This window comes from Hyla sarda, chromosome 1, assembly GCF_029499605.1.
Source record: "Hyla sarda isolate aHylSar1 chromosome 1, aHylSar1.hap1, whole genome shotgun sequence".
NCBI lineage: Eukaryota > Metazoa > Chordata > Amphibia > Anura > Hylidae > Hyla > Hyla sarda.
The window spans coordinates 132,397,167-132,412,370 of record NC_079189.1 but is presented as its reverse complement, the minus strand read 5'-3'; the positions used below and the strand labels follow the sequence as shown (position 1 = coordinate 132,412,370).

The 15,204-nt window shown below is 38.0% G+C and overlaps 1 protein-coding gene across 2 annotated transcripts in view; it reads right to left on the bottom strand.

Moving 5' to 3' along the window:
* The window catches only part of FSTL5 (follistatin like 5), an 872,209-nt gene that overhangs the window by 295,588 nt on the left and 561,417 nt on the right, over positions 1-15,204 (bottom strand). The window lies entirely within an intron of this gene.

Here is a 15,204-nt window from a genome sequence, read left to right as displayed (position 1 = left end):
TGCCAAATCTATCTTAAATGAAGACTAAGATTTTGCGATACCATGTTGGATAAGTACATACTATATGTATCAATATGTGGTTAGTCTTTGTGGTGTGAATTGTGTTTTATTGTAAGAAGCTGGAAATCTTAGATGATAAATTTTGAAGAGACTCTCTTCCCCCATCACTTCTATAAGCAATAGATAAGATCATATATGAAATTATAAAAAAATTCTCAATAACGTTAATGGAAAGTTACAATACACAAGGATAATTTCTTCACCTTGGATTCAATGTCCATCAATTATACATTTATTGCCTGTCAAGTAGAAAATAATCCCTGTGAACAACAGTGAAAATTTGAATATTGATTTACTTATTGATTTGATTGATTGTGCAAATCAAAAGTCATGTGTAAAATCAACCAAAAACAAACAAAAGAAAATGAAAAATGTTTTAACTTTTAACTTTAAGGAAGAGTTGAATATGAATAAGTGGATAAAGAAAGAAGAAGAACAATGAAAGATTTGGGGTAAAATGGTTTAAGATAGATGCAGAAGGAGAAAAACAGAATAACAAGATAGAAAATGAGGAATAAACTAGGGTACATGTGTACAAATATTTGTCCCCATGTCCTCATTTGCATAGTGGCTTATGAGGTTTTTGTTGCCACATGCTAGTACAGCAGAGATATCCTTTGGACTATATTAGAATTAAAAAATCAAGTTTTGATGAGACATTTTGATCACTTTTTATTCATTTTTTAATGATATGTGGTGACCATAAATACACAATAATAGACTTTTGTATTTTTTTCCCATATACACCATTAGCCCCGTGGTTAAAATAATGTTATATGTTTATAGTTCGGTCATTTACGCATGCGTTAACCCCACATGTTTGTGTTTATTTTTGTTTACATAACTTTATTTTAAAAATGGGATGACTTTTGATGTCTGCCATTAGCCACGGGTTCCAGCTGATAGCAGCCGGGACCATCCTTCTATAACGCATTCTCAGCTACTGTGTGCACGTCATAGGATGGAGTCCTTTAAAGGTTAAGGCTGTATTAGATGTGGCATTATGTGTCAAATGGGCCTGTGTAATCGCTAACCAATTGGTCAGCCAGAAAACAATACATATTTGTTCATTGGCTAAGCACCAGGATAACACATGCCTGAAAATCATATAAATAGGGAAAATACTGCTGACAATGATGAAAGTAAATGGCTACCCAAATGATCCAGCAATCGTATGGAGGTTCTTCAATATCAAATGTTGGCCCACTTTAGGGGCTTATGGGTGCCGATCAACTCACACATTGTTGACTTTTGCTCATTGGGCAGTTATCTGCTTTTATACCCTTAGCATGCTGTGATTCAGGAAAACTTCCCCTGAGCCTAAAAATGGCACATGAGGGTGAAAAAAAAATTCTGCCATGTGGGTATGGTATTTAATGCAGGCCTCAGGATGTGTTACCAGACAAGATAAATCATGATCCCCATGGACTCTATTAAAACATAATTTCTGTTATAATTAAATCTAGGCTATATACATTACTATTTTTCTAAATTTCTTACGTTTCTATCTGTACAAATTCATTTTAGCTAAATTATATTTTGCCCACACCACCTCCAGTTCTAGTAGCAGCGGCAAAGTGTATATTCCTGTGAAGTATGTGGTATAAGTATTAATGGGAAAGGGCGGGACTGAAATCTAGAAAATGATTGCATTCTCCATGTTAATCAGGATTATCACATAATATAATCTATCCATAGCTGCACGCTCGGGCTCACCACAAGCTTTACTTACCTATGGTTTTAGAGAAACATTCCAAGAATAACAGAACAATGTTATAGCCTTTTGTAAATTTCTCTTTTCAAAACAAAATGTGTATGCAATCTACTAGATTAGGCTAGAACATTATAATTATCACAATAGCAATCAAAGATATAATGGAATAAATGGAACTCAGTACAGAATGTAAAAAAGTCATTAAATCTGTTCTAAGTAGGTAGATTTAAAGGGGAACTCCAGTGGAAAACATTTATTATTATTATTTTTTTTAATCAACTGCTTCCAGAAAGTTAAACAGATTTGTAAATGACTTCTATTAAAAGTCTTTACCCTTCCAGTACTTTTTAGCAGCTGTATGCTACAGATGAAATAAATATTTTTTATTTCTTTTTTGTCTTTTCCACAGTGCTCTCTGCTGACACCTGATGCCCGTATCAGGAACTGTCCAGAGCAGGAGAAAATCCCCATTGCAAACCTATGCTGCTCTGGACAGTTCCTGACACGGACAGATGAGTCAGCAGAGAGCACGGTGGACAAGACAAAAAAAGAAATTCAAAAATAGAAGAATTTCCTCTGTAGTATACAGCTGCTTAAAAGTACTGGAAGGGTTAAGATTTTTTAATAGAAGTAATTTACAAATCTGTTTAACTTTCTGGCACCAGTTGATTAAAAAAAAAAAGTTTTCCAGGGGAGTACCCCTTTAAAGCACTATGGATGCTCGCTATCATTGACTTTTCAGGTCCCCATAGTGCAGTTCCCTATATGTCCTGCTGCCTCAGGATTCTACTAAATACTTTTCAAACCCTTTGTTGCCCCATCCCTTCCCCCCTTTCTTTTTTTCTGTCTCCCTCCCTAATAAAAAAAAAAGTTTTACAATACAAACCCAAAAAATAAACTGAATTGAAAACATTTGTAACCATTTTTCAAAGCAACAGCCTGAGGCTTGGAATTCTAACTCCAAACGTGTTGTTTTTGTGTTGTTCACAAAAACACAAAAAATAGTATTACTAGTATAAGTGTTTTTACTTTGGCATTTTACCCTCTGCATTTTTTTTTACATAGCAAATTATATAATTCTTTCAATACCTTACTCAGGATATTCTATTTGGCCAAAAAAATTCCATATAAAGAATGTAAACATAATAAAAATAAACATATTTGTTATCGCCATGTCACGTGCATAATTGTCTGAACTATTTAAATGTAACATTATTTATACCATATGGTGAACCTCATAGATGTAAAAAAAAAAAAAAATACCAAACACTAGAATTGCATTTTTTATCACATAACACCCCAGAAAGAATGAAGTAATAGGCGATCAAATAGGCCGATCAATAACAAAATGCTACTGATAAAAACTACAGATTATGTCGTACAAATGAACCCTCAGAGAGCCCGGTAATAATATAATAAATAAGTTAGAGTGGTCAGAAAATGTCAATTGAAAAAATATATTTTTTTTAAAGTTTAGAATTTTTTTAAATTTGTAAAACATAATGCAAACTATACAAATTATTATAATTGTTTTAATCCTGCCTACCTAAAGTATCAAGATAACACTTTAGTTTGACAACACAGTGAATGGCGTAAAAAAGAAAAAAAAAATCGTTGCCCTAGGCTTCCGTGACTGTAACGCCGCAGTTCAGGCCCGGAGACCCCCCGCGATCAGACATGTAATCCCTATTCTTTGAATTGGGGATAACATGTATAGGGGCGGAGTATGAAATCAAGTTCATGCCAATAAAAAAAAAAAGTACAGAAAATATAGGTATTAAATTAAAATGGATTCACATGTCTAAAACACTACCTAACTTACACAGTGCAGCCAATAGGTCAGTGGGTTAATTCTGAGACACTTAAATTCCAGGATAGAGGAATCAAGGGGAAGATTTATCAAAACCTGTGGAGAGGAAGAGTGGTACTGTTGCCCATAGCAACCAACTAGATTGCTTCCTTCATTTTTAACCTGTTGGGGACGGAGGGAATACCTGTATGCCCTTCGCCCACTCCCTTTCTATAATACGGGGCCACGCCGTGGCCACGAGTAATAGTGGGTCAGGCCCAGTCTCTAAGAACGGCCGGGACCTTTGGCTAATGGCGCGCGGCACCGCAGGGTCTAAAGTAAAAGTAAATGAATACCGGTTAGCTCAGTTCGGGATCGCGACAGCGAAATCGAAAAATGTACTGCATAGAAACGGAAGCCCCCTAAAGTTACAAAATGGCGTTTTTTCTTCAACTTTGTCGCACAATGGTTTTTCTTTTCCGTTTCGCCGTAGATTTTTGGGAAAAATGACTGATGTCATTAAAAAGTGCAATTTGTGGCGCAAACAAAAAAGCCATAATATGGATTTTAGGTGCAAAATTTAAAGGGTTATGATTTTTAAAAGGTAAGGAAGAAAAAAGGAAAGTGCAAAAACAGAAAAACTAAAGCTTCAGTAGTATAGGGTACAGATAGGGAATTTGTTTCTGGAGTGAATAGCTGTTGTGTCACCAACTTATACTGTTTATACAGTTGGTCTGCTGAATGAGAGGGCAACATATCTTACCCATATGTGCTTTGCAAACTCTAGTGTTTTTATTACAAACATGAAAAATGACCTGGACATATTTTCAATGGTCTGTGCTATGAACAGTGTAATTTCCTGTTTCATGTTTCAAATTTATTTGCAATCTGAATTGTATCATTTTAGCCAACAATTACCCATGACTGTACCAATGAGGGACGAGAACCTCAATACAGCTGTCTAGAGATAGGTAACTCTTCCTTTTGGGGGGTACTCTAGCTAATATGAGAGTTCGCTGCCTCTTAGAGAACAGTAAATTTGCATACTTTTTTTTTTCTATGGGACATCATCTAAACATAGTAGCATAAAATGCTTGTATAGCAAAATATATATGAATTGTAATGGAATGGCTTCCAAAACAAGTAAAGACTTTCAATGCCAGAAAAGAGGGTAGGGCATTTCTAAAGAGATAATATGTGTTTTTGGAAGTATGCGTGCTGCCTTTTCAGTAACTGAAAGCCTAAGTTACAGCAATGAAACAAAGAACTCCTATCAAAATTCACAATGTATCCCATGCATAACTGCTGTGATTGTTTTGCATCCTTGGCATCGGTGAATAAACACTTTAATAACAATATTATTATTAATCTGCAAATCAAGAGGTTACTAAAGCAGAAGAAAAACACAAACAATTGTAATGCAAAAATAATTGAAGCTTTAATCATTCTAAACATGTACAGCTTAGCATGACAGCCAGAAAACCCTGAAACAGACAGTATTTATTACACAGCTAGTGTAAAGCGAAGAAGAAAGACAAAGACAGATGGCTGAGGTCTGGGGTCTGGGTTGTAATGTGGTTGCAGCCTTCTGAAAAGAGCTGGCAGCAGAATAAGTAGGAACAATGGACTGAAGTTTAACTGATCAGGTAGTTTGGCAATATTATAGTAAGTATAATGCGGGAGATAGTAAATGTACACAAAGAAACAAACATAAGCTCGCATCCTCCTGGCAAAAATAAAAAAAAAATTTAATTGGTCAGAATGGTTTCCACCACCCATACTGGAGTAACTGAAACATCCAACCTAACAACTAAACATTGTTAGTCTATTCCACTGCCCCACCAGCATACCCAACAGAGATGAGCAGTGGGGAATAGGCTGACATGTCTCCGCTGTGCGCTCTGATTGCGCTTGGAGCAAGGCAGAAGCTGGGACATGTCCAGAACCAGTGGCGGCAGTGAATGAATGAAGCAGCGCACAGGGGGGACAGGTCCCTCCATTCCCGGCTGCTCATCTCTGTAATATACAGAGATGAGCAGTGGGAATGGTGTGCACTGTGATAGCGCTAGAAAATGACCAAGCAGCAGGGGAATCATTTATAATGCAATATATATATATATATATATATATATATATATATATATATATATACATGTGGGAACAATATATACATGGGGGGAATAAAAGGATTATAAAAAAGTCGGGGGGGAATATGATTATATGGTTATTATGCACACTATAAGTTTAAAAACCCAGTAGGGAGCCCTGAATGGCCCCTCGGTGCCAGACATTCAGGGCTCCCGGCGGGGAATTTAAAAATGAAAGTAAAAAGTACTCTGTACATCGCAGGGGAGTGGAGCATGTCGCCCGCTCCCCTGTTTAATAACTTCTGATGGCATCGGGTCTCAGCCCCTGTACTACTACCCCCAACATGGAAAAGACTCTGTTCCATGATGGGGGTAGAAGTACAAACACTAATGTAGCCTCCCCGGCAGCCGGCAGGGGAGGTTGGGGAACTACTACTCCCATCATGGAAACAAGTGTGTTCCATGATGGGAGTAGTAATATTGCCAACTGCGTGAGTCTGTAAGCAGCTGACTTTTCATAATAACGGATGAAAAATGGATGCAAAAGGATGCCACTAAATGGCATCCTTTTGCATCAGTTTGCATCCGTTAGTAGTATAGTTCATTTAGGAGGCAGTGACATAAGAAAAGCTAGATGGAAGACAATGGCCATGTAAACTTAGCCTAAAATAAAGTTTAAGAAATAAACTAGCAATTTAAAAAATTGGTTATGAAAATGTTTTATTGAAATCAAAAAGATCAAGTTTAACTGTAGAGTTGTGTCTGACAGTGAAGAATGACTAAAATTTCAGAATACATTTTTTTGAATCATTCAAGCATTTTAAATATAAAATATATAAATGTCAGGTTTAAAGTATGTCATCATTACTTGAACCTAAAAAAAAAACACACTCAAATTATATTACATGACCGTCTAAGTAATAATCTGTTTCCTGACAACTCATATTAATTCTCATATTTGCAGCTTTCATAGCCAAGAGATTTTAAAGACTGGAAACAGCAGAACAATAACCTTTAAGATTATCAAGATATGACTTTTATGCATTATATATCTCAAATAATAAAATGCTGATGTTTTGATATGTTAGCTCTCTAAAGAACACATCAGTTAGTAAGACAATTCAAGGGTTTTAATTGTAAAGTCCTTTTATTGTTCTTATCTTGGGATAGTGTAAACAATAAATCGTCTGACAAATTTTATCATCACAAATTTCAGGATTTTAGATTTAGATAAAATCTTAATCATTCCAGAGCAGGAGAAAATCCCCATAGCAAACATATCCTGCTCTGGACAGTGCCTAAAATGGACAGAGGTGTCAGCAGAGAGCACTGTGGTCATGACAGAAAAGAAATCCAAAAAAGAAAATAATATCCTCTGTAGTATACAGCCGCTAATAAGTACTGGAAGGATTAAGATTTTAAATAGAAGTAATTTACAAATCTGTCTTTGTAACTGGCACCAGTTGATTTAAAAAAAAAAAAAGTTTTCCACCGGAGTACCCCTTTAAGGTGGGTCATACAAAAGTATATATATGTAATGCAATCTCCCATACAAAATATAACCATCAGTAATCCTGTGAAAAAGATGGAGTCTCTGCCAAACACATAGGATAAGGAAGTATGAACACTGAAAAGCAGTGGCCAAGTGGAGAACTACTTTGACTGGTGGTAGTAGTGATATTGTAAGGCATTATGATGGATACGCTGCAAGGGAGCAAGGAGCCCTTGATCAAGCATCAGAAGTTCATGCTGAACAGAGCAAAGGGGTGATGATATCACTTATACTCATCCTTCTCTCCATCCAGGTCCTCCTCCTCAGAAATCTTGTAGTCACCCACAGGACTATGCCTGCTCACTCCTGTCCTATCAGACTCCTGTCTGAAAACAGAGAGGAAGGGGTACCAGAGCACCCTGCAGTGATTTGAAAAAGAAACACAGCACAGCACAGAAGACCCTGGGAGGAAGTGAATGCATGAGAGAGGGTGGGCTTAGTGCTTGCCCCTTCCTAAACAGTGGATGTCAAAAAGAATGAGCATCAGAATAGGGGAATTTGTCAGCCATAATACAGAAGCAAGACAGATAAAAAGACATGCAGAGAATATGCATGATATATAAGCAATATTTTTTATTCTGTTATTTGCAGGTACACTGTACAGGTATGCCCTGGGCGCCTGGGACTTGGTGTACCAGGACGTGCATGTTCATCCCAAGTCCCGTTCCGACTATGAAGAAAACCCAGAAACTGACTGTGGCTGGGAATCTGCCTGTTAAGATGGACATCATTGATGAAGCTGATGCCCACTATTAACCCCATAAGGACCCAGACCATTTTCACCTTAAGGACCCGAGCATTTTTTGCACATCTCACCACTGTCACTTTAAGCATTAATAACTCTGGCAAGCTTTTACTTTTCAATCTGATTCCAAGATTGGTTTTTCGTGACATGTTCTACTTTATGTTAGTGGTAAAATTTCATCGATACTTGCATCATTTCTTGGTGAAAAATTCCAAAATTTTATGAAGAATGTGAAACTTTTGGAATTTTTCAAAGTGGTACTCCGGTGCTTACACATCTTTTCCCCTATCCAAAGGATAGGGGATAAGATGCATGATCACGGGAGTCCCGCTGCTGGGGATACCCAGGATCATGCACGCGGCACCCCGTTTGTAATCAGTCCCCGGAGCGTGTTCGCTCTGGGTCGAATTACCGGCGACTACAGGGCGTGCGGCGTGTGACGTCACGCCTCCGCCCTGTGTGATGTCACGCTCCGCCCCTCAATGCAAGCCTACAGGAGGGGGCATGATAGCTGTCATGCCCCCTCCCATAGACTTGCATTGAGGGGCGGAGCGTGACATCACACGGGGGCAGGGGCGTGACATCACACACCATCCGCCCTGCAGTCGCCGGTAATCAGAGCGTGTTCGCTCCGGGGACTGATTACAAACGGGGTGCTGTGTGTAAGATCACGGGGGTCCCCAACGGCGGGACTCCCGCGATCAGGCATCTTATCCCCTATCCTTTGGATAGGGGATAAGATGTCTAAGCACCGGAGAACCCCTTTCACTTTGAAACTCTCTGCTTATAAGGAAAATGGACATCCCAAATAAATTATATATTGATTCACATATACAATATGTCTACTTTAAGTTTGCATCATAAAGTTTACATGTTTTTACTTACAGAAGACATCAGAGGTTTCCAAAGTTCAGCAGCAATTTTCCAATTTTTCACAAAATGTTTGAAATTGGAATTTTTCAGTGACCAGTTCAGTTTTAAAGTGGATTTGAAGGGCCTTCATATTAGAAATACCCCATAAATGACCCCATTATAAAAACTGAATCCCTCAAAGTATTCAAAATGACATTCAGGAAGTGTGTTAGCCCTTTAGGTGTTTCACAGGAATAGCAGTAAAGTGAAGGAGAAAATTCAAAATCTTAATTTTTTACACTCGCATGTTCTTGTAGACCCAGTTTTTGCATTTTTACAAGAGTTAAAAGGAGATGAATCCCCCCAAAATGTGTAACCCAATTTCTCTTGAGTAAGGAAATACCTCATATGTGTACGTAAAATGTTCGGTGGGCGCAGTAGAGGGCTCAGAAGGGAAGGAGCGACAATGGGATTTTGGAGAGTGAGTTTTTCTGAAATGGTTTTTGAGGGGCATGTCACATTTAGGAAGCCCCAATGGTGCAAAAAAAAAGACATTCTATTTTGGAAACTACACCCTTCAAGGAACGTAACAAAGGGTCCAGTGAGCCTTAACACCCCACAGGTGTTTCACAACTTTTCGTTAAAATAGGATGTGTAAATGCATTTTTTTTTTTACTAAAATGCATTTTTCCCCAAATTTTACATTTTTACAAAGGGTAAAAGGAGAAAATGTCCACCAAAATTTGTAACCCCATCTCTTCTGAGTATGGAAATATCAAGTGGACATCAAGTGCACTGCGGGCGCACTACAATGCTCAGAAGAGAAGGAGTAACATTTGGCTTTTGGAAAGCAAATTTTGCAGAAATGGTTTTTGGGGGGCATGTCACATTTAGGAAGCCCCTATGGTGCCAGAACAGAGAAAAAAAAACACATGGCATACTATTTTGGAAACTACACCCCTTAAGGAACCTGACAAGGGGTACAGTGAGCCTTAATACCCCATAGGTGTTTGACAACTTTTTGTCAAAGTTGGATCAGTAAATGATTTTTTTTTCACAAAAATGCATTTTTTTCCTCAAATTTTATATTTTTTACAAGGGATAATAGGAGAAAATGCCCCCAAAATTTGTAACCCTATCTCTTCTGAGTATGGAAATACCCCATGTGTGGACATGTGTAGGAAGACCCTATGGTGCCAGAACAGAAAAAAAAAAAAACACATGGCATACTATTTTGGAAACTACACCCCTCAATAAACATAACAAGAAGTACAGTGAGCCTTAACACCCCACAGGTGTTTGATAAATGTTCATTAAAGTGGGATGTGAAAAGGAAAAATTAGATTTTTTGTCGGGGTTACCCCACATTTTTCATTTTCTCAAGTGGTAATAGGAGAAAATGTACATTTCTTTGTAGTAAGGACATACCACACATTAGGACATAAACTGCTCTGCGGGTGAACACCAGGTCTCTGAAGAGCAGGAGCACAGTCAGGGGCCTTGAGCATTTACTGAGCTACTATGGAGCCAGAACAGCAGGGCCCCTCCTCAAGGAACTTTACATGGGGTACACTAAGTTAGTAAAGTAAGTGGTTAACCCTCCAGATGTCATAATCAATACTGATTTGAAAAAAGTTCAACCAAGGGGTGAAGGGAAGGGGTATGAGAGGATGAGGGGGAGGGGTTACTATGTTTCTGCATATGCATCGATGTTATTTTGTTCTAAGAATGCATCTAACCCTGTTTTAAAGCTTTCAACTGTTCCTGCTGTGACCAGTTCCTGAGGCAGACTGTTCCATAAATTCACAGTTCTTATGATAAAGAAGGATTGTCACTCCTGGAGGCTTTTTGAAGATTGGAATCACGTTTGCCTTACACGTGTCCCGTAGCACAATGCCAGACAACAGAGAATATCAGGGGGACAGAAATTACTGAACTTAGTTCTCTTAGAACTCTTGGGTGTAATACATCTGGTCCTGGAGCTTTGCTTACATTCATAGTCCATAACATAACATAACATTCCCTTTATTTAATTTATCTTGGACCATATCTACATGAAGCCAGTTCAGTACATTACATGATTTGTAACCAGCACTGGCCCAGCCTACGTCAGCTCCTCCCTCTTCCTTTGTATATATAGAACTAAAGAACCCATTCAGTATTTCTGCCTTCTCTTGATCCCCAATGACCACATCCCCATTATCAGTATTCAGGGGTCCTACATGCTCTGTACTTTTTTTTTTGCATTTATATATTTAAAAGAAATTGGGATCTGTTTTGCTTTCTTGCTGCTTTTATTACACTTTCACAGATTTATTAAGTTCCTTGTAGTTTTTAAAGGCTAAAGCTGACCCCTCTGATTTGTATTTTTATATGTTTTTTTGTTGTTGTTTAACATCAGTTGTGAGCCATGTAGGATCTTGTTTTGATCGTTTATACTTATATTTAACATGTACTATATTGCACCAATTTTTTTTTCTGGTGCCAGGGGCCTAATACCTCACAGTTGTTATCAGCCAATTACTTGCAAAAGTGGGACACTTCTGCGGCCAGCAGTTAGCTGAGCTGCAGTCAGGTGAACCGACCAGGAAAAAGACCAGACTGCAGGATGGGACAGTGATACTGAAGGCAACGAAGAAGCAGTGAGAAGTTAGTCCAGTTTTTTATTTTATTTATTCTGGCAGCCTGGCAAGGATGAGAAAAGAATTCTAAGCCAGAGTACCCATAAATAATAATTTATATCATAACAAATACTTGCAATAGAAAAACTAATGGAGGTTCTTAATACAGTACATGCCGCTAATATTACGCTAATTGTAATGTCCAATAGAAAAATGGGAACCAGGCACTGCAAGGGTTAAGGCAACTTCATGGATTCAGCTATGGTAGCCACTGGTAGTGGTCCTAAGTACAGGTCAAACGAGCAAAAGAAGCAAAGAAGACACGGCAACTCACCAAATAGACGACTGTAACTGTGATTTATTCCAGCATTGGAGCAAAAAAATCACATCAGCTTAGACTCACTATGGCGGGGAAGAGGGAGAGTGGAGCAGGTGCGGGGACAAGGCAACGTCCATTTCACATTAGATGACGCTTCTTCCGGCCGTGTCTTCTTTGCTTCTTTGCCGTGTCTTCTTTGCTCCTTTAGCCCATTTCATTACGCTAGATGTTTTTACTTGCCTGATCATTATAGTCCAAGCCTTGTATTTCTCTCTTCATCATTATCATCCATCAGGACCAGTATCTGTAACTGGTAGTTAAGAGTTAAATAGAGTACTATCTGTGACACTTTGTCTACAGGAAAGCTTTCTTCTTTAGTCAACTCCTGAATTTGCAGCTTTTTCCCAGAGATAGACTTTATAACTAACTTCAGATTTTTCTTCCTTGAATAAAATGTTCTTTATGCTAAAAAATAAATACCCTATGAAAAAATGCCAAGAATCTCAGACTGAGCTTGGCTTTTGTTGGCTTACGGTACAGTTTCTCCTGTTATGAATCTCTCAAAGTGCAAATTCTATTCAAATCTGCATTGTGGATCATAGAAACACATCCATCTGGTACAACCTATTCTCCTGCTGATCCACAGTAATACAAAAACTCAGTCTGAGACAGAAGCCAATTTTCCTCATCTTAAAGGGGTTCTCCAGTGAAAAACATTTTTATTTTTAAATCAACTGGTGCCAGAAAGTTAAACAGATTGTAAATTACTTCTACTGTATTCACCGAGGAAATTGAAATGCCAGGTGAAATACAGCGAGATAAGGTAAACTCCCCAGTACAGGTCACTGTCTAACCCAGGAAGAAGTACAATGCCGCCTACAAAAAATCAAAATAGACAAATCGCCATGTCCTGATGGCATTCACCCTCGTGTTCTAAAGGAATTAAGTAATGTAATGGACAGACCCCTATTTTTAATATTCAGGGACTTTATAGTAACAGGGACTGTTCTCCACGATCGACGCATGGCAAATGTGGTTCCAATATTTAAAAAGGAGTCAAAAGGTGACCCCGGGAATTGTAGGCCTGTTAATTTAACCCCTTAAGGCCTGAGCGTTTTTCCATTTTTGTACTTTCAGTTTTTCCTCCTTACCTTTTTAAAAATCATAACCCTTTCAATTTTGCACCTAAAAATCCATATGATGGCTTATTTTTTGCACCACCAATTCAACTTTGTAATGACATCAGTCATATTAAAATCAATGGCGTAACGGAGAAAAAAATCATTGTGCGACAAAATTGAAGAAAAACGCCATTTTGTCACTTTTGGGGGCATCTGTTTCTACGCAGTACATTTTTCGGTAAAAATTACACCTTGCCTTTATTCTGTAGGTCTATGCAATTAAAATACTCTACTTATATAGGTTTGATTCTGTTGTACTTCTGAAAAAAATCATAACTACATGCAGGAAAATTTATGTGTTTAAAATTGTCATTTTCTGATCCCTGTAACTTTTTAGTTTTTCCGTGTACGAGGCAGTATGACGGCTAATTTTTTCCACCGTGATCAAAAGTTTTTAGCGGTACCATTTTTGTATTGATTGGACTTTTTGATCGCTTTTCATTCATTTTTTCATGATATAAAAAGTGACCAAAAATACGCTATTTTGGACTTTGGAATTTTTTTTGCACGTACGTCATTGACCATGCAGTTTAAGTAACAATATATTTTTATAATTCGGTCACTTCCAATTGAACGATGATTCTGCCGCTTGAGTGCTTATGCCTGGACCTCAGGCACTGAGCAGTTATTCGGCGATCGGACACCAGGAGGAAGGTAGGTGGACCCTCCTCGTGTCCTACAGCAGATTGAAACGCCACAATTTCCACTGAGCTAGCCGGGAGCAGTTTAGTTTCACCTTAGACGCGGCAATCAACTTTGAACGCCGCATCTAAATGGTTAATAGCACGCAGCACCGTGATCAGTGCCGCGTGCTATTAGCCATGGGTCCTGGCTAATTAAAGAAAGGGAGCGGACTCAGAGCGTACAGGTATGCCCTGCGTCCTTAAGGGGTTAAAGGGGTATTCAAGCTTTTTTATATATATATATATATATATATATATATATATATATATATATATCTCAACTAGCACCAGAAAGTAAACATTTGTAAATTACGTCTATTAAATCAAGACCCAATATTGTCTCAAATACTTGAGAAGAAAAGAAGAAAAGCTGTCACACTGGGCGATATTTTGTTAAAACAAATACATCTACATCTTGTACATGGTTGCACTGTATTGGCTTCCTTATGTGCAGCTCCACTCCATGCAAAACATGCAATTTTGTCAAGGAAGGCAATACCTTTGCAGATATGGCTAACAATAGAAAGTTTCAAATTAATTCTACTAATGTTGTCTATGTCATTGTGTGCTCTGAAGGTAACTTGAAATATCTAGGATTCACTAAATGCAAAATGGAAACGGAGCTTCAGTACATTTCAGAGAAGTATATAACACAGTGCGTTCAGGGCGTATGCATTGAAAAGGTAATCATTGGCATGAGAGGAGGCGATTGCCATAGGAAATTATTGAATAGAGAAGCCTATTGGCAATTCATGCTGAAAGCTCATGCTCCCAAAGGTCTTAATCAAAGACAAAAATTACTATTTCATTATTAATGTTTTTACTTTTTCAGTTTTGCATACATCATCGTTGTCTGATATGCTAATATATTTATATGTGGGTTTCAGTGTCTTTATGTTGTATAATTATATATTATTGCTAACATCCATTTTCTACATTATTGTTGTAGTTTTTCCAAGGGATTATGTGCATGTATTTATTTATTTATTCATAAATTTTTATTTTTTTATTTTTTATGTTTTGCTTTTGAATGTTTCCAGTATGTTGAACTAATATAGTCATTCTTGGATAGACAATAATAATTGTTTTCATATCTTGTACCGCATGTGACCGCAAAATTTGAACTGATGTTTACTGAATCCCTATTATATGCAAGTTGCAAGTTGCTGAATTTCTGCACAATGTAGGATTTAGATGAGCTTTCCGTGTATGTTTTTAATTGCTGTTTTAATCATTACATGTGTGGTTCTGGACAAGAAGTCTCCCCCTGTGGATTTATACCTTATTCAGGGATAGGAACAGTCTGTGATAAAGGGTGGTTTACCCAACCAAAATGCATCCAGATGTCTGAATGATGTATATTCTGGTGTGAACTACCTGCTTTTATATTCAATAAAGCTGAGTTTTTGTTTGCTGGACTTCCTCCAATTTTCTTCAATCGCGGCCGAGTTAGACGACCCTGAGTTAGACGACGAGCAGCTGTGACCCTAAGTTAGACGACGAGCAGCTGTGACGTGTACACTGCTCAGCGCGAGGCGACTCGTGGAACACTGTGTGTTTGCTCGTAGCGGCGGATTGCCAGTATGAGCAGACATAGCTGG